This window comes from Cyprinus carpio, chromosome B24, assembly GCF_018340385.1.
Source record: "Cyprinus carpio isolate SPL01 chromosome B24, ASM1834038v1, whole genome shotgun sequence".
Classification (NCBI taxonomy): Eukaryota; Metazoa; Chordata; class Actinopteri; order Cypriniformes; family Cyprinidae; genus Cyprinus; species Cyprinus carpio.
The window spans coordinates 14,593,050-14,615,030 of NC_056620.1; the positions used below are offsets into that span (position 1 = coordinate 14,593,050).

The following is a 21,981-nucleotide window of genomic DNA, read 5'->3' on the forward strand; positions in this document are numbered from 1 at the left end:
GGTTTAATAACTTAGTATTCAAAAGCTAGAATGTTAACTGTATTTATTGAATGAACTAGGGCTGTGCGATATGGACAAAAAAAAAAAAAAAAAAACTATCGCAATTTCTTTGATCAATTTTGCGATTTCGATTTTAATTACAATTTTGACACACACAGAGACATGCTTTACAGTCATAAATGCATTCAGGAAGAATTTGACACATATTTCCAAAAGAAAACCAATTAGAGCTTTATCAAAAAGTTGTAACGTCTCTAGAACAGACATAAGTCAAAATAATCAATATAGTAATTTATAAAAATATAAATAAATAAATCCTGTGTCCAGGGACTTTTTTTCTTTTTTGCCATACATTGTTTATAGAACTCATTAATTGTAGCGGTGCCTCAGGTGTTGAAATAGATTTGTTATACATTATACAGGTTCACACATAGGCCTACTCCGTTTGCAGTGCGTATATAGTATGTGTATGTGGTGCTGAAGCAGCAGCGAGAGCGCATAAATGTAACGCGAAAGCACATTAAATTAATGCACGAGCACGAATCTCTCCGCTCGCATGCAGATTTCTTTTTCTCTGTCACAAAACCAGACGTGCTTGCTCAGATACACGCTGCTCTCGTCCGGAGAGAGTGTGCGCACTTAAAACGTGTCTCCTCTCACTCAAACTGCATCCTGTGCACTCACAACTCTCTCTATGCTCATGTGCTAGATATTAATTATTTTCGCACGCTTTTATTTCTAGCCTTTTACTGCGTGCAGTGTGAACGCTCTGATCCATTAACATGGGCTCGGAAAAAAGGCGCATCACAGACAGTGTGTGTGAACCTGGAGTTACGTAGGCATATTCCCAATCTGTTCTGTTCTCACGCTAGGCGCTTTGCATTCTAATTAGATCGGATGGCATACTGCGGGATGTCAGGCCCGCGGAAAATCGTGCTATAAATCGATTTAGAAATCGCGCATGCTCAAATTGTGATTTTATGACGATTTCTATCACACAGCCCTAGAATGAACTGGCAATGAACAGAAAATAACTCAGGCTCATTCAATTATATATATGAAATGATGTTATTATGTTATGACTTAGACATTTTTACATTATTATTTATTTTAATAGTAATTGGCGGCCCACCTGCAATACCATCGCGACCCACTAGGGGGCCGCGGACCACAGGTTGAAAACCACTGATTTATACAATTGAATTATATGCCTATAATTAAAATTATTAACACTGCATTTATCAATGAAAATTAAGAGCACCGATTTTCAAAAACACCTGTTTAATGCGAAATACATTTCTTCTCATGTTTTTCACTTTAAGGGCCACAAGATAAATATTAAGGGAATAAATTAAGACAGTTATATAGGCTACCACTATCAGCATATGTTGACGTAGTTTCGTCTCTTGTCTCAGAGAATATGCATCATTAATGCAGCATTAGAAAGCTGTCAGTTTTTTTACTTTGACTTTCTTAATAGTGAATTAACAGTGAATAGTGAGTGCCGCCACCGACCTTTAAAGCCATAGCAGAATTGTTGCTCATCTCCGAGCAACACAGCATTGTTTAGTTTCTGAATAAATCCGTGTATTAAACAAATCGTGTGAACCAATGATTCAAAGCCTCATTCATTAAGAGAGCCGTTTACTTCACTCCTGAATGAATCAGCCATTTGAACTAATCAAATTAAGACATTTACAGCCACCCGCTGGCAGATTTAGTTTCTTATTTAGAGTATAATTTCATAAAAAAATATTTTTTTTTTAATTTAACATTTTAATCGACTGACAGTCCTAATGTTTTTTAAAGATTAATTTTAAGTATAAGTTAAATGATGACATAGATAATTTAAATCCAAGTAAAGTGGAAATAAGCATGAAAAATGAATATGTATGAACATTCAGTACAAAATGGTATAGTGGTTGGTACTTTTGACAACAGTAGTTGCGACATGACTGTCGGATCCAATAGTCAGCAAAGCATCTACTTTCTGTTTCAATCTTGTTGAAAATCCCGCATCGGATTGTGCCTTGTTTGTAAACAATCCTCTGTAAAATGAAGTGCACAAAAGACTCAATGAAGTGACTTCATACTGATGCGGTCTGGTTCTTCATTAAAAATGAATTAATTCACTCTTTCCTAACATTGGGATCAGAAAGAAGGCAATACAAAGGCAATGTTTTTTCCACAACTTGACACTGCCAAGTGGCAGAGCCATCTTTATAATTTGGTTTCTACACAGACCTGCGCATTCGCTTTTCTCGTAAACACTATGCGCAAATCAGCAGGCAGGGCTAAACATGCAATGATGTTGAGCTTCTTCTGTGGAGGCAACACTTATTCACACTATTACATCGAGTAGAACATTCCAAAAGCTGTCTTCAATATAAGCTGTTTTTAGACTAATGACAAAATTTTGAGTTCTGAAACTTACAGGATGTTTTTAAAGTACAACAACCTCTTATATGTTAAAAGATCAAGAGAATTTTAGTTTTCATTTCATGACCCCATTAAGACAGCAGAAATGCTACAGCCACTGTAATTTCTTGAATGTGGACATCAAAATGTATTAACCCAGAACGAGAGTTTAAACTTTTATTTTAAAATCGCAATGAACATTAACATATGTCAATTAACATATTGAGAAAGATATTGATGTATTCTCCTGTGTTTGCGTAGATTTATAAATTATTTACCTTAGAAATCTGATGAAATGGCACGTTTCATTCCCAGATGGATGTTATATTAAACCCAAACTCACAACAATATGCAGAGATGGAGTTTGAGATGCTCCACGCAAATGATTACAATTTGTGTGGAGCAGCATTTACTGTGAACGGAGCCACTCTGAGATGCACGTACATAACCTACACACACGTAAATAATTAAAGCGCATTTATTAAATCCAATGCTTACTCGACACGGCAAAATGAAATGGATGATTTTTTTTTTTAATCAAGTACTCAAATTGAATCAAGGAATCTTGACAGCTTTACTTAAAATGTAAATGTCTTTACTGTCACCTTTTAATAATTTAATGCATCCTTGACAAATAAAAAGAATAATTAACAAATCGCAAAGATGCAAAGAACACTCCAATGCACTTAAGAGTAACTGCTGAATCTGTAAATTCTCTAAATTCTTTAATTTTCCACACAATTACATTGCAGTTTGATCATTTTCAGCTTTACCTGTTTCTAAATGGTACAAAAATGCAAAAAATAAAAATAAAACTAGGGTTTGTTATTTTGCATGATTTCCTAGGTGGCAGAATAAGCTGAAACTAATGAGAACCTTGCTCACAACTGGCTTGTTATTGCCTGTACATTCAAAAAACACACAAACACTCCACTAATGAATGTCCAACTGATGATGAGAGATCTCAAAACACAATGGGGTCTGGTAAAACAGCTCATCTACTCTGTATTGTTCAATAGTGAAAAGGTAGTTCATTTTGAAATCTTTGCCAAGGAATCTACCTACTTTTATTGAGGATTTGAAGACTGCATGAATCTACTGATAGCGTGTCTTCAAACTGTCGTGCCTCACACAGACGTCTCCTTTCATCTACTCAAGTTAGTCTGCCGCCATCAGACAGGTTTTGTTGTTTAGCTAAAATGACAGGTGCTGTTCTCACACTTGCACCCCTTAAAGCGAACGGCAACTTGAGGTCTGAAATTAATTATTCTTATTAATCAATGAACCACTGCAAGTACTTTAGCCTGGGGCTTTCAACAAATCAAAGAGATTTGTAATAACTTTTTTGTTGTATCACAAAATAATGTCTTCACTGTAATGAAAAAGATTATTATTCCTTATTTACCACCATATTGGCTGATTCCAGTTGGAAAGGCACAAGGAAGCAAAACCCTCTTGCACTTAAAAAAAAAAAAAGTATAAAAAGAACATTGAGCATTGTTAATTCAAAAGAAGAAAGCAGTAAATTAATGCTGAGTTCAAGTTGAATTAGACATTTACTGGAACAATGTGAAAGATTAGACTCCACCGGGCGAAATGTCAATGAATCAATCTCTGAGTAACAAAACAGAATGAGAATGCATGTAAACTACTGCTGACCACACTGACCAATTTTCTATTTACTGCACATAGAATTTCTAGGGACCATAATTGTTTGTTTTATTAAATATAAAGTTATTAGTTATTAAATTAAATTAAGCTTTTTACATATTCATGACATAAACTTTATTAAAAGCTCAGGGCAACAACACAACCCTGGAGTTTCTTTTAAGCAAGCACAAAACATTCATACTGAACTATTAATAAATTAATGCAACAATATAATATAATATAAGTGGAAAAAGCTGACCTAAAATACTTTCATAAACACTAGCGATAATACCAGATTTTTAAAATATAGTGTTAAAAATTTTAACAAATTTAAAATGTATTATCATTTTTTTTTTAAACACACTAACATTTTTGGCAGCACTAAAAAGCTAGAACTACATAAACAAAATATACAAAAATAATTTTAAAAGACCTAAAATTGTATAAAGTGAAATCTGACGAAGACTAAATTATAAAAAAAGATGATAGAATTTATAAAATTATAAAAACAAATTCATGAGTTTGATCATTCATGATTACATTTATTACATGAGCTAAAGTGTCCAATAACAATGGGATCAGTGTTGTTACTGTTAACAAACTATTAAAAATTGTTTTAAATAACTGAAATTAAGTTGGGATAAAATAATTTTTTTTGATGAAAATAAATATTAGACTGAAATGTAAATATATGAAAACCAAAATGGAAATAAAACAAAATGCAAAGCTAAATAGAAATATTAAAAACACAGTTAAAGTACTAAAATGACTAAAACTGAAATAAATATAAAACTTAATAGAAATGTTTTAAAAATTCAAATAAAAAAGCTGATAAAATTACTAAAATAAATTAAAACTGAAAATATAAAAGCTATACTATTAACACTGTAATAGAATATAAATAATACTAAAATGGTCGTGCAATCTCAACATGTTGGTTCCTGTTCACTGACCCAATCCATAAACAAATCAGGTTACTGATATGACTAGAGTTCATCTAATGTGAGTGTATGCAGAATTTAAACATTTCTCGAAAGTACTGTATATGCATTTTTAATGAGGAAAAAAAAATATTGCATGAATCTTCAAAATATGGGCAGCAGGACTTGCTGACATGCGATATGTGCAAACATCTCTATATTATCCTGCAGGCACAAACACTCTTTCAACACAAAGGCATTGGAGACCAATTATGTGTCTTTACACAAGCCTTTCGCCTTATAGGCTTAACAAATAACTGACAATAAAATGTTCAGACAATAAACATACAAAGTTTGACAGCTTATTTCCAATGCATTCTATGCATTCGGTTACACAAGTTTTCTCTTCCGTCCGTTCATTTGCCCAGGAGCTAAATGAATGCTAATGAGCGTATACTGATGCGAATTACACAGAGTTATTCACCTTTTCACTTTAGTGATCATAAAATACACAGCAATAATTAAATGACTCACTCACTCATCGTCTGTTCTGTTTGTCTGGATACAGTGAATGTTTAAATGCATTATTATACTTAACAGTCAACAATATATAAGGTCATGTAACTCTTATCTGGGATATAAATGGTTTCAGCACATCCTTTTTTGCATATTATACAATTTTCACATTGTATGGCTGCTTATTTAATGCACACACATCTTGTAATATCAAAACTAGAGAAAAAAAGAGACAATTTCAAACACTTAGGTTTTTACAATGAGCTGATTTGTGACAGTTACCAGTAATTTACTGTCCACGTATACTCACTTAATATCTGGATACAACAAAGTAGCTACAGAACACCAACATCTCTCTCTGAATAGACATTTCAACCTGTAATTTCTGCACCAAGTAAGATCAGCCGGGCTCATGAATTGACATGAGTGTTAATAATTGTTGACTGGTTGGTGGCAGGCAGCATATTAGATTAAATCAAATGGTCTGTTTTGAAAAACAGTAAGAGAAAGAGTAAAAACAGTGTCTTTATCATTGTTGTTATTGCCCTGAATACTAAAAAAAAAAGCAGTTCAAAATGGCAGCATTAAAAAAAGTATTCCATTGTATCTTACCTTACAGCGACTCTAAGAGGCGGTGAGATCTGCAAAGCCATTTTGTTTGTATGCTTGGCTTGCTTCCACCATAAGCATATTTTTCACTATAATGTAGTGCTGTGAAACTTGTGTTGATCTGTATGAATATTTAATGCAGAGTTTATGTTTTAGTTTGGATCTGGTGTAGGAAAAGTGCACTGTATTACAAAAACAAAGATGTCTCGACACACTGAACGGCCAAAACATAATAAGACTATGTTTGAAAGAAGTCAGACTAGGGTTGGGTATGTTCATTTTTTAACCGGTATCGGTACCTGAAATTCTGTACCGGTACCCAACGGTACCTTTTTTTGGTAGTTTACACTCCGTGTAATTAAAAAAAAACATTTAATTCAGTGAAAAAAATAAGTCCAAGTCTCAATTTCAACATTTTGAACAACAGGGCCCTACAAACAGTCTTTCTTCTTTTTTTCAGAAATTCTTGTTTTAATTTTTCTGAAAACTGAGGTTTATTTTAAATCAAATGAAAATTAAACCCCAAACTGAGGTTTACTTTTATTTTTTGGCAAACAAACTGAGGTTTACTGTTGAAATCAATACATGGAAAAAAATTGTGTGAATATTCCTTTAAAACTTTTTTAATCGGTTAATAATTGTTTTATTTTTTTCCTACAATTAAGTGATTAATCTGGCTGTAATATTTATTTTTATCATTTAATTGTTTCATTTAAATTTGATAGAAAATGGAATATTTGAAGATGTACATTACACTGTACAAAAGTATTAAGTAATACATTTCTGTTACATGTTAAACCATACTTTTATTTCCACCATTCATACATACAAAGGCAAGTGGAACATGCAAGATTCATATTTAAACTGTCTTTTTGCATTATAACATTCACAGACACTAGTTCATATCACGATTCAAATTAAGTGGCAGACCTACTTTTGATTTATTCGTCCAAAAATTTGTGAATTGCTTGGCATTCCACGCTATAGAGTAAATTACGTTTTTATAAATGGACTCCGCGATCCTGTCCATGTTTTTGCAGAAACCATATGGCCCTAGAAATGTAACTACACTTCAGAACATTTCAGCTTGCCCTGTGTGTTGTTTGAACGAGTTGCAGGGATGACATCACAACACAGGGTCTCTCTTTCTCTCTCTGTAGCGTATGCGCCCAGATGCATTCTCAGGTACCGAAATTTGGCACCGATTCATTTAATGTGAATTGGTACTCAGTAGTACCAACGCAATTCAGTCGGTACCCTTAAAAGTACAGAGTTCAGTACCCAACCCTAAGTCAGACTCACTCCGTCAACATTTTTGGTTTTATATAATTTAGTTTGTGCATTAAATATAAATCATAATCGACTGAATATACAACATACAGCCTAGAACATTGACTATGCTGTATATAATGATTTTTACAGCCATATGTGCTGTATGATGATCAATATAATTTATAAGACAACAGATTAAAATATGGATTTTATACCTAGAATATATATTGTGATATATTTTAAATATAATCTAATTTTATTTTGGAACGCAAAATAGATAATGGATAGAAACACTGCATAAATGTGAATTCTCAGGCATTTATGACCAATCAAATTTAGTTAAAATCGGTTACAAGGGACTGCTAAAATTATATATGTGTATGCGTGTGTGTGTGTGTGTGTGTGTGTGTGTGTGTGTGTGTGTGTGTATACACACATTATTTAATTATTAATTAGCTACAATATCCTAACCCTGAAAAATCTGAACTGAAATCTCTTAAAATATTATATCCACTTTAATATTTCACAAAAGTACTGATGTACTTTTGCAGTCTGCATCTGCCATTTCTCTTGCAGTTATGTCAGATTTTGAACTTCCCAATATGGCAGATTCACAGACATATGATGGTAATTAGGAACAGTTGCTAATGCGGCATCAAGATTAGACTTTTTACCAAAAAAGAAACAAACAGACGGTCAAATTAAGCTTAAAAATCGAATTAATCACCTTGTTTGCATGCGTGAATTTGATAATGAATAGCAATGCGGCTTAATGATTGGTGCATTTGTAAAGTAAATTACTATGGCAACAAAAACAGACCCATTAGTGCAGCCTGACTACTTCTTACAGAAAACAGCAGTGTATTATGGGAGAACGCCGATGAAAGGCAATGACAAATCCAATGCACTGGAAGATAAATGGCTGCCAGTGCGAGCCAAGGAAGATGAGATTTCCTTATATGAGAAACTCTGTCAATCAGAATTCATCACTGTTGCCATTTACTCATCTCTGGTCAGAAAGCCAAGTGTCTTTTCACTTGAGCACTCAAATGGGATAAGCAAAGAGGGAAAAGGCAACCTCTTGACCTTGTGTTCTTCAGCGTTTGTAAAGCCATGGCAACTCTAAGAGTGGGTTATGCTGAGCGGAGGCCCTGAATAAACTTTCAGCTTTGTTTAATACCTCGGCATACATTTAATCAACATAATTCCCCTCAACACCTCACGCTTATAAGTGACGCAAAGCGGGACGCTCTCCACTTGAATCTTAATAACTGTTTTTGCATCCTCCTTGCTAATTAATTTCCTCGACATTGTTCTTAAAATGGCGTACCTTGACACATACAGTTCTGCGTGGGTAAGCTTGTTAGACTCGTTTCAGAAGAATATGGCAACAAGAACTTCCACACACACACACACACTTATAACACCCTCTTTTTTCTCTCATATATTTTTCACATAACATATATATAAAACCAAAAAAAAAAACAAACAACAGCATTTTATTTCAAAAAGGGAACTTTTATGACTTGTTGGGTTTGATATCAATGGCGAGAACTAAAAACAACACAGCTGGTGTAAAATCAGGTGTGATGCACCATATTTGAATATGTGCAAGCAAAAATTTGACACTGGAAAAAAATCCAAGAGAATGATTACGTTGGTCAGAAGAAAGAAAGATTTGCCATCAATCCCTAGAAACACTCATGCAGCAGTGTTGAATAATTTTCTGAATTTAATTCCAAGGTAATAAAACTCAATATAGTGTTATAAAAGTAGAGTATTGCATTTTGTAGAAATAAAAATATTGAAAAAATGTACGCGGATACGTTGTTTTAGATCAAGGGTAAACAACGTAAACAGTGTATCCGCGTACGGTGCTGCTGACACAGAACAGCATACGTTGTGTATGTATGTGATACTCTCCAAAATGGCGCTAGGGTGACATGGAGGAGACAAATTGTTGAATAAAGTTTTTCTTTTTGTTTACTTTGCACACAAAAAGTATTTTCATAGCTTCGAAAAAATACGGTTGAACCACTGATGTCACATGGATTATTTTAACGATCGCCTTGCTATGTTTCTGAGCCTTGATTGTGTAAGGATCCTTGCTGTTTATGGGAGGGTCAGAGAACTCTCGGAATGCATCAAACATATCTTAATTTCTGTTCCAAAGATGAACGAAGGTCTTACAGGTTTGGAACGACATGAGGGTGAGTAATTAATGACAGAATTTTCATTTTTGGGTGAAAATTAACTTACATATTGTCAAACCTTATGCAATGCATCTTGACAAAACATGTTTAAAATCAAAAATGCCTCTTAATTGTCCCTCTTAAATTTATTTAGCCAGGCTTTACATTTGCTTAATGGTACATTTATGATGCTTTTTGTAATTTTCATGGCTCCCATCCACATCTATAATGTTTTTCAAATGAAAGAAGAACAGCCTAAACATCTACTTTTGTATTTCACAAAAGAAAAATACATAGTCATAGGGTTTGGAATGAAATAAAGGTGAGAAAATGATGAATTATGAGTGAACTTTTCATTCAAGAGAGCTGCATTTCAGCTTCAGGTAACCTGGGCTTATGCTCCAAAATCATAGCTTGATCTCACCATTAAATAACCTCAATTGGAAGAAAAAAAAAATAAAACTTAAGGAAAAAAAAAACCACAAAGTGTGACAGAGCAAATAAGAGCTAGTGAGAATAATGAAGGCACAGTTCGTCTCCAGAATCCAGAGTTCAACAAAACATATATAATGGATTTTGAATCATTAGATTATGAAGAATTTCTTTTCACAAACAAAACAAAAAAAAAATTTATATCTCACATCCCACAACATTCTAAAAAACAAAAAATCCGTCAATTCTACACTAAAAAAAATGTGTAATATTTAGTCAGAATCTTCACAAATAATTACAAAGAAATGGCACATCAAATTAAACATGAAATTTTGAAGTAGAAAGACCTTGTAAAATCTTTTTCAATAATAACTACACAAAGTTTTAATAGTGTACTTGTTATTAAAAGAGTATATTTGACTCCATCTGTATGACTATTCAATAGGAAAAAAAAAACCTTGCACTATAAAAAAACAATATGCACTGTAAAATATTTTTTAAAATTAAAAAAAAAAAAACATTTTTTTTTATATTTTTTAAAAGCTTACATATTTCGGCATGTGTGGAATGTAGCTCTACACAACCACAACTACACAAGTGAAGCCTAGACGTCATTATTCTGAAGGTCGCTGATGAACAGGAGAGATCATGCTGTGAGAGTTTGTTTAAGTGGAAGATGTTAGCTGGCCTGTTGTGAGAGATTCAGGAGGCATGTCAACCATCTCAGAGGAATCTCATCTGAACAAAATTTCAATACGCAGCCCAATGAGCGTGACACAGATTTGCCATAAAACTTTTGATCTAGTACTCAATGCAAAATAATTAATTCAAAAGGGAATAAAAACTCTTCCTTAGAGCTGTCTTCTAAAGGAAAAAAACAAACAGCTGTCACTTTTTGCAGTTGGATCTCAGCATTCACAGTGAAAAATCAGCCAAAAGGGATCTGCGAGTGGCTAATATAATGGCCTTTACTTCACCGTGAAATCTGCTCTGGGTCAGAATGTTGTTATATAAGGTTAATTAAACAGCTTCAGATAATTAAACTGATTCCCAACACCTTATTCCAATACTAATACGCATTACGCCGGATAGACCATCTCTCACCAGAGCTTGAAAGAGCCTTATTCATTATGAGCTGTAGAATTGCTTTGCAAACCCTAGCAGACAGCGTTTCAAATCAGAAGTCTGGATCTGTCCCTGCGAGACACCAGTCTCTTTTGGACTTGACAACACTGGAAGCACTGACTTAGGCCTTCAGTTGACAGATGGATTGTGTTACTATTTTAGATGTGCCACACAACTACTTCAGCACAACTGGACTCTTTATATTGTCCATCTGAAATGAAATATTTATTTCCAAATAATCAGCAAATATTCTGCATTATATTAGTTAAATTTACTAGTTTTATATTTTAATAAGTTTTACTAATTTCTTAAATATTTTACTAGTTATTTAGCCATTTAAATAACTAATTTAAATGATTTGAGAATGTATATTTACTAATATAAAATATAGATAATTCTTTAAATGATTAAAAGTATAATTGTTAATTTATTCTCTTACACTCTCTCTTTAAATTATATTCTACGAGTTATTTAGCTAATTTAATCATTATTTATTTAAATGATTTTGAATATAAATTATTTACATAACAAAATTTACAAAAGTGAATTCATATACATAGACCGATAACCGATATTTTGTAAAATTGAAAATTAATGTCAAAATTAAGAACAAGGGCTCTGACAAAAATTCTATTTAAATTTTTTTAAATTATTTATCAGCAAATCAGTTTGAAAATGACTATTACTGATAACCATGAAAATGCTTAATATCAGCGCCGATAATCAGCCCTAACCCCTAATAGAAAGCACAGAAAACGTAAAACAATTACAATTTATTAGCATTTTGAGGCTGCACTGTGAGCCTTAAATATACTGTATAGAGAGTAAATAAATAAATAAATACATATTGAATTAAATAATTTAAAACCAGCTCACTACCTTAAAATAATATTTTACTCTGAACCGTATGTACACACCTTATCAGTAGCCATTTTATAAAAAACATACATGCAATGTCACTTTTAAAATATAAAACATTAACAAAGTATATATACAAAGTATAGCAGCTTTATACACTACAAAAAACCACAAGTAGTCATGGCATTAGTCAGAGAGGCTGTAGGGCTGCTGTCTCCCAGCGTTGTGCAGCCACAGGCAGTGTGTCCTCAGAGTTCAGTCCAGAACAGCTGTTTACTGTGAATGGAGGGAGTTTCAAGGTCTGGATGATTAAACCAGGAGAAAACCACTCCTGACACCTTATTACCCATAGTTCCTATAGTGAGGTATAGTCCCCTGCAGATGGTTTGTGTTGATTTCATGCCTCATTACACTTCCCGTTTAATGATGCTACTGTTCCTCAAAGCGGGTTTTGTGAGTGACCAGGTGCAGTAACAAATGCAGACACATTCCAAAAATGAACATTAATATCAGATCCACATTGCTAGAAAAGTGTCACTATGTAAGGTGCATCTTTGTGTCATATACGTTAGGCTTGCCGCGACAGACGGTGCTGACGGTAATATCGGTGTTAAGCCACAACACCGGTTACGTCACTTGCCCACCAGGCACCAACCCCAACCATCGTTTTGATTTTTTGTAGTAATAAAAATCATTTATTTCAGTAAAAGAACAGACACTACAATTAAAAACTGAATGTGGCTGCTCAATGCAGTGTGCTGAACAACAGTTGCAAAAAAAAGAAGTGCAAAAGCCTCTGATTGGCAATATTTTGGATTTTGAAAAGCCTGTTGAGTTTTGCCGTTTATCTAAGGTGATTTTGGAAGTTTTTAAAAACATTAGTTTCTTATTCAATTGGTTCCACATTGTTTGCTGATTTTTACTTTATTTGAACTTTGTGTCAAATTTCATATAAAGACCTTATTTAAAGCAAAAATAACTATATTGTAATATTGATATAACTATATTGTGATTTTGGTCATATACACATTCTTAAATTATATTAGTAATTATTAGTAAGTTTGTTTGTTTATTTGTGGTATTTTTTGCGTCTACACAGTATAAATATTTGCATTAAAATGCAATTAGTAAATGTAAAATATAAACAATTTAGCTCATCCACTTTGCTAGCTGTTGATTCAATAACACTAAACTGATGCAAATGTTAAAAATGTCGTCATACCAAGTAAACAATAGCTACAACTAGCAAATGTGCATTAACTGAAAAAGATATCGCTTTTCAAACACAAAAGCCCATGGGAAGAAATGAAAAGAAGCTGAAAATGACTTTCAGAGAAGCAGTAGGCCAGCTGTATTTAAGCAAAAGCTGCCTTCTTCTCAGCAGGCTGCCTTTGAGTGACAGGGAGGTGCTGCTTGTCATAAGAGGTGAAGAGGAATGACTGATAAAGAATCTGAGCTTTGTGTTTCCTCTGCGAGTAACACAGGAGCCCAGCCAGTGTCGTTCTCTCTCTCTCTCTCTCTCTCTCTCTCTCTCTCTCTCTCCCTTTTCAGAGATTATTCTGCCCCTGAGCGAGGCGCATGTGCACACACACGCTGGCTGACAGCACAAAGGTGGGCAAAGCTGACAGAAGTGAGAAAAATAGCTAAATCTCCAACAGCCGGATCACAAAGCACTCACAAACTTCTAAGCCGCTCTAGAGAGGATGCAGTGTTAGTCATCGTAAGAAACTTTGCAGTAACTAAAAAAAAAAAAATTATAAAAAAATAAAAAAATAAAACCTTATACATACAAATAAAAAAACATAAACCCAAAAAATTCTTATTGTTTATTTCATTTCACCAGAAAGGATTCTCACCGGAATTCTTATATTTTGGTGTTTCTCCTTCCCTCCACCCCTTTGTTTATTTCAGCATTTGCTGTCAAACTGTGCTGTACAATTCTCTTCGCTAAGCATTTAAGAGTGAACAGATTAATCATTTAAATGAATTAATGAACTGCTTTTATGCAAACAGTAGGCAGCCATGTCTCAAGTGTGCGGAAGTGGTTGGTAATCCAATATTCATCCCGGGAATGAGAGGTAGTGTGTAGCATATTGACAAAGACTGCTGTACCAACGACATGCTGGGTCTGTTTATACTCTGTCTGGAGACCTTTCGCTATGACCTCCAAATCAGGCAAGGATGGACGATGCAGTGCAGTAAATATGACTTGAAGACAGCAGGCTAAAAAATACACACAGCTATATATAGCTATATAGATACACACACACAATATATATATATATATATATATATATACATATATATATATATATATATATATATATATATATATATATATACAATATATATATATATATATATATATATAGATACAATATATATATATATAGATACAATATATATATATAGATACAATCTATATATATAGATACAATATATATATATAGATACAATATATATATATAGATACAATATATATATATAGATACAATATATATATCTATATATATATATATATATATATATATATATATATATATATGTGTGTGTGTGTGTGTGTGTCTGTTGTATTTATTTATTTAGACAATTCTAAAATGTATAAATTCACATTTTAAAGAGAATTTTATATAGTATAAATTTAAATTAAGAAGTACCATTATAATTGCAAAGAATAGTTTTAACATCAGCGCATTCCTACTTTAGATTCATTGTATTGGAAAATATTTATTAGCTAATGAATCAAAGCTTAAATTAAAAAAAGCTTTAAAAAAAAAAACAGTCCCAGGCATATAAGTTACTGCAAAAAGTAAACTGTGTACCACTATCAAAGAATTACCGTGACGCCGATCCTATCGACAGGTAAACTCTGGGTGTTGTGGTTCATGACAGTCACAGCAAAGTATTATGGGAAGTGATGAGAAGTGCAGGGCTGTAAGGAAGAGGTCGTGCAGGGAGGTTGGGGGCACAAACAAGTTCTTTCAGGATTAAAGTCTACAAGCACTTCAAAGCGACTTCCCGTTACAGCTACTCACTGTCAAACCTCAAGCCTTTGTGTCGTAAATAATAGAAGCGAGTTGAGCTCAGGTGGGGTTGAGTCTGTATGGGGCTTTATAATGCCATTCAGTCACCTGGGGGGCAGCAAGGCAATTGAGACATGTTACAATTCACCCATGAATACAAGGAAAAAACACAATGTCTAACATAATGATTGGAGTGAGCTTCACTTAGAAACTAATGAGAAGAAATCGAGGAACAAAAGAAGGCACTTTTAAGTAGCACATTAGGGAATCCGTGAGATTCATCCCAGACCTCTAGTGAAGGACCGTGCCCAGGTAAAGTTCAGGGCCGGCTTAGGAGAAAGGAAAAGTTAACTAGAACACTAATGAGTGGAGAAGCTACAACTACATTATGAGTGGTTTGACAGGGGCTTTTGAATTTGTCCTTTTTTTGCGTAATGACCCTGAGAAAATGAATTCATTACTGTGCCTGCAAATTACTGTCAGGCCAGCTATTGAAATGGCAGAATGTCAATACTGATATTGCAGTCAAAAGCAACGCATCCGACCCCAAATTAATCTGATCCAAACAGGTCTAGTTCAGAATATTTAAAGGGATAGTTCACCCAAAAATGAAAGAAACCCGAGTTTCTTTCTCCTGTATATTTGTGTGAGTGTGTGTGTGTGTGTGTGTGTGTGTGTGTGTGTGTGTGTGTGTGTGTGTGTGTGTGTGTGTGTATATGTGTGTGTATGGGTCATTCCGTGTCAAATCAACCAAATTTTTAAAAGTCAAATTTTGGATTTTGCTAATATTTTTTTCCAAAGACAGACAGACATGTATAATGATGAAAGCCAAAATATTAAATGTCATGGATGAATAGTTATGGAGTAATCCACTATTTTACAGAAGGGGGTAATAGTAATAGATTCAGTAATAGAAATAGATACTTTCTTTTTCATTATAGCTAAGCACTGGGAGGCATCCACTAGGCCTTTACATCCATAATGTAAATTGGTGCTTCATGAAGGCTGCAGTTCAGTGCTCATTAACATCCATGTGTATGAATTATTTGAACATGTTTAAAAATGAAATGTTTACTACTGCATCTAATCATCATCATGATACATCCCTGTGTACTGATATGAAATATGAAAATTATATTGCCCGGCACAGACCACAGACCAGAACCTTATTTATGATGTACAACCTATAAGGCTATATTGCTTAGTAATAGGCTTTTAGGCCTGTTGATGCGCCGTCACTGCTCTACTGAAAGTTCATGTCATCACAGAAATTTGCTTAACCGCATTAGTTTAAAACAATATGCATTAAAATTAAATAAAATTTTAAAATATGCAATTTCCCGTTGGAATGATTACAAGTTTTTTTTCTGCACATATCCAGTGCATTCCCATTTGGGTGGACAACACAGTGAAGGAGCGACCCAGACACAAGTGGCAGAATAAAATGTTAGCAGGTTATATTGGCAGGTTGCTCTGTTGCTCAGACTAAACCTGGATTCAGGAGGCAGAGAAAACATTTCTGGTGAAACTGAACACATTTGAATGAAAAATATCCTGAAAACACTGTTAAACTTGAAGCAGTGCAGTGAACTTATTCTCACTCTTTCTCTCTCTATATTATATATATATATATATATATATATATATATATATATATATATATATATATATATATATATATATATATATATATATACACACACACACACACACACACACATACACAAACACACACACACGCATATGTTGCTGCTAAAAAGAACATTATTTTGTGTATTTGGTGTAATGAAATGTGTTTATGTGGTTTAAGGTTAAAAAAAAAACACATTATTTTCCACATACTGTACATTATTGTTTCTCCTCTATGCCCCGCCTTCTGAAACGCGTCGATTTTTACAAGGCTTATCGCTTCTTCTACGAAGAAGCATACCTTGTGCTTGCAGCAACCATATGTGACGACCCCGGGCTGGACTCCGCTTCGTCCTTCGTCCACGGTGAAAGTCCATTCTGTGATCCACAGTGCAAAGTTGATATTTTTCCTCAGTGACCAGCACAGATCAGCTCCAGGCATGACGAAGCGGATATCGTCCTCTTTTGGAAGGCCAAACAAAGTAGTTTCGCTTTCACAGTGAAACACACAGCGTCTATATGACATGGCGGCGATGGCAACAACAATACTACAACGAGAATAAAAGGTATGCCTTCTTTCTTTGCATGAACATCTGGGCAGCGTTATGCAAATCTTCCCACAAACTGACGTAGATATGTGGGGGCATGTTAGAACGAGCCGTTACAGGGGGTCGTAGATGAGTGTTAACTTTTATAAAGAATATCTCTTTGAATTTGAGACTTTAGTCTTTGGAACTTCACAGATCTTCTTTATTCACCAAGAGCTTGCAACACTCCAAAGAGAAAAAATATGAAAATCGCATCATTTGACCCCTTTAATCCCATTTTTATAGACTGTGACAATCAATCAATCATAGACAGATGTCAAAATAGAATTGCATGACATCATCCTTGAAAACAGACAAAAAACCTGAAAGAAATTATGCAAAGTAAAAGAAAATATGACAAAGATAGATTACGTTAAAAATGAAAATATACTGAGGATAAATCATGTCTACATCAACCACGGTCTGTTTTGAGTTTAACTGCTCGCCGGCTATACAGTACATGGTAATTTAACATTTTAACATTTATACATTTGCCAGGTGCTTTTATTCAAACACTGATGTTTACATTTTATCAGTTTAATGCAATTCCTGGGAACTGAACACATGACCTTGCTCAACTGTTTGAGCTACTGGAATGCATTTAAGGACAATTTGGTTTAATTTTATATAATAAACAACTTGTGTAAATATAAAAATCTGTGTCATGGAGCAAAAGAAGCACAGCAATTTAAAAATGCATTGCCTCCACCTTTTCCACCTTTATACGTATATACAGATCCAAATGATAACATTAAATATAAGGTTTTAAAAAGACTGGACACAGTTCTTAATGAAACAGAAGAGCAACTTTAAAGCTGACTCCGTGACTGTCTGCCTTTGAAGAAAGAAGACCAAACAGTTGGTAGAGACAGGTAGCGGGTATGTTTCTTTCTCAATCTGAACAGAACTGACTAAAACATCCAGTTGTGGATCACTCCTGCTGAGGCTCCCGTCGTCTGTACAAATCAAACCAGACAGTTCCATTCCCTAAAAAATGTTGCCCTTATTACCAAACCCACTATTTACAATCACTGGCTAGACATATGCTGCTGTCAGGGAGCTTTCCCACATGGTTCAATTTAACAGTGAAAAGCAGCATGTGATATTATGAATAATGGGATGTAGCTGTCATTCCAAAATGGTGCACTTTTCAAGTGTTGTGTATTCTTGATGTGCTATAGTTTTAAAGGTGCTGTATGTAAGTTTTTGATTCTACTAAACCATAAAAATACCAAAATATGTTTGCAGATATTTAAGAAACATGCTAAGTTAACATACTTGTTTATTTGAAAAACAATGCTACAGTCAGTTATTCTCCTTTGAAAATTTGTACATTCCGTGTTGGAATGTCTGTCTCTGTTTTGGTCTGTGTAACTGGCAGTTTACCCACCCTGGCACCCGGGTTGCAAGTTGGCAGAAAACACAGCGTATTTCTAAAGTCATGGAAGTTCCCAAATGAAAGGAGTTCGTTCCTGCTGGTTTCGTCAATCTGGCAACCTGTGTGTGCATCAAGTCTGAGGAGGAGGGGCAGGTTAAAAAAAAAAACCCTCTCGAATATTTAGAATTTGGACTAGTTCAACCACTAGTTTAACCACATACAGCACCTTTAAGTTGGATTGTCATCCCGGATCAGTGAATGTGTTTTACTGACATCTAATGAAGGGGGACCCATGTGACGTCTGCCTGACTGAAACAGGTCAGTGTGAATGTGTTGAAGTTGTTTTCAGCTGAAACTAAAAAATGTATCATAACATGAGGACTTCATTTATGATCTCCGGTTTTGTCATAGATGTTCACAGACCATCACAGGGCTTTTAGATGTGCATAATGCAGTGAATAACATTTAACAAAAAAGCAAACAATCACAAAAATAAAACAGTCAAAACCTGCATGATCAGTGCATGATATCATTGTTAGGTTTGCATTAATGTTACAATTCGGGCTGATACCAACTTTTTAAAAAATATATAAATTAAAGGGCTAGTTCACCCAAAAATGAAATAATAAGAAATAAAGTAAATAATAATAAAAAAAAACAAACTTAAACAAAAAAAAATAAAAAAACACTATAAAAAATCAACTCTATTTGTTTTTTTTTTTAAGAAAAATATCCATATTTAAAACATTATTAACAGTTTACTCTAGCTTGCACTAACTGTCGTTCTTGAACGGATGCCTTGAAAGTGAGTAAGTCATGGGCTAATTTTCATTTTTGGGTGAACCAACCCTTTAAATAATATAATAATTTGTTACCATTGAGCAGTATTTAAAAAATTCTACCATATTTTGTCTAATTATATCTTTTTAAGTGCTATAATCAGTGTTCTTTTAGTATTATTTACATACATTATAGCATTGTGATGACCGAGGCTACACATAAATGTATTTGATTTAAGTGTTATAAATGATTGTTTTGATAAGTTGATTTTTTATTTATGCCTTGGTTTTGATGCGTTTTTTCCCCCTATTTTTCTCTTCCTTTGTAAATTTGCATTTATTTTTGTACGTTTCTTTTGTTTATTTGTCTAAACATATATGCTCTAAGTTAGGTAGTTTATGTTGTCTCCTTTATGTGCGCTAAAGGAGGACAGGTAGCTCCTAATTACTATTCACTGGAGTGCAAGCTGGTGAATGGAAGGAGTAACAATGAGCATAGACAAATTATTTGGTTCTTTATTTGCATAATATGTTACAGTGTATAAATGAATATGATTTATGGATGTAATTAATGTGATGTGAATTCATCTAATTTAGGTAGTTAAGTCATTTGAATGTATTTGTGTGTGGGTGACCCTTTTATCATTTGTTAAAGGTGCCATAGAAAGCAAAAATCACTTTTATAAGGTGTTTCAACAGTTGTGTGGCTGCAGTGTGTGCAAACAACCAGCCTATAATGGTAAAAATCCACCCACTTAATGTTTTATAATCTCAATAAATCATAAACAGTCTCTACACATGAGCAGTTCTAGATTTCTCACAACTATGATGTCATACCAGGGAAAGTCCTGCCCTTTTGTGACACTCTCTTCCCCATTAGCATATACACAGCCCTAAGTGAGAAGCAGCATTACTGTTTTCTTGCTGTAGCTGATGGAGATACAATGTCAGTGCCAATGAGCCATTAAAAGAGTAGTGCGCTGGGATGCACCAACAAACATAGGAGTCTCCATAGACCACTGAGGACACAGTGGTTAAATTTCATTTTCTAAAGAAATGTCCCGGAAAAAAACTGAGAAGTCCTATACGTTTGTGCTAACATTTTACACCAGACCTCACAAACGAGGGTCAGTTCAGAGCTGGAGTTGTGCAAAGATTGCTTCTGAAAGAGGGATCAATACCAATGCTTCGTGCACGAATGTCCAGACTCCAGACAAAGTAAGCATCACGCGTCATATTTTGTTTTCCAAAAGAGCTTCTTGGCTCTCTGTAAGGCTAATGTTGCTAAAGCTACCATTGACTCTGCCTCTTTTTACTAATGCTGCCTTCACGTGCTACCAGAATGACCGTAAATAGGAATGAGGTAGTTAAAAATTGCATTTGGAAGCAATGTGAGGTCAGTAACACAGTCAGCACCAATAAAACTGTAACACCGGTATGCCGGCAAGCATGAGCTCTTGAAGCTCCGCACTCCTCTGAAAAGGGAGGTGGGAGCACCAGCTCATTTTCATTTAAAAGGGACAAACACAAAAACAGCGCATTTTGGCTCATACCCTAAAAATGGCTGTACTTTCAGCTGAGGAAGGAAGTACAACCTCTACTGGGCCTTTTTTTTTTTTTTTTTTACAGTGGAGTCAATGTTTATGTCCCACTTCAGGTCCTGAGAGATGGTTGTACCCAGGAACCTGAATGATTCTACTGCAGCCACAACGCTGTTCATGATGGTGAGTTGGGGGAGAGCAGGGGGGTTTCTACTGAAGTCCACGATCATCTCCACTGTTCTGAGCATGTTCAATAGCCAATATTTAACAATATATTGTGGATCACAATCATCATATCATGCTAAAACCTGCACCTAAAAAATTACATTACAGAAATATAGATGGACAAAATCATGCAACGTGTGGTTAAAGGCTAACTACTAGAATACTTAAAAATAGAAATAACAGCTGTTTAGATCAAGGTCACAACACAAACATGCAAGGTCAAATATTTTGAATAGTGTATGAATTTGAATTATTTTGACAACTATTTTGACAATTCAATTTCACCAAAGGTAAAAATCATGACAAATACTACTTTGTTCAGGCTAATACAACCTAAAATGGTACCAAAGATCTCCAACTCCCATCACAGTGAATGGTGGGAAATTTCTCAAGGTTTACGATGGAAACCCCTGAAAAAGCACTGTACAAAAGGCCCTCAATGAATCAAGTATGTATAATAGATAATATGGAAGCATTACCTATTCTGTCCAGTGCGTGGCAGCATTCCCTCACTTAAGTTCATTGCAAGTATTGCATCAGCCATGCGTCGATTGCGTTGATAAAATTGCCAGAACAGGACACGTCAGAGTTGTTCAAGTTCCAAATCTTGGTGGATTATCTGCAATTGGAAAAGGGCAAGACTGATTGCAGATTCCTTCCTCAACTCTCCATATCCTTACACAGAGACAATGGCTGCCTTGAGAGAGAAATTTGGTAAGCCTCATCATCTTGCTTTGAATAAGATTGCTCGAGTAATGGATGCACCAGATGTCCATCCAGGAGACCCTGAAGCCTTCGAAAGGTTTGCATTACAAGTTAAAGCCCTG

General features: G+C 34.4%; 1 protein-coding gene across 2 annotated transcripts in view; it reads right to left on the minus strand.

Moving 5' to 3' along the window:
• The window catches only part of ctnnd2a (catenin (cadherin-associated protein), delta 2a), a 318,097-nt gene that overhangs the window by 251,416 nt on the left and 44,700 nt on the right, over nucleotides 1–21,981 (minus strand). The window contains exon 2 of one of the 2 annotated variants that reach the window (XM_042752179.1): nucleotides 21,634–21,773. The exons of the other annotated variant lie outside the window; for it this stretch is intronic. The gene's annotated coding sequence lies outside the window, so the exon portion shown is untranslated. The remainder of the gene's footprint in view (nucleotides 1–21,633; nucleotides 21,774–21,981) is intronic. 2 annotated transcript variants of the gene reach the window in all.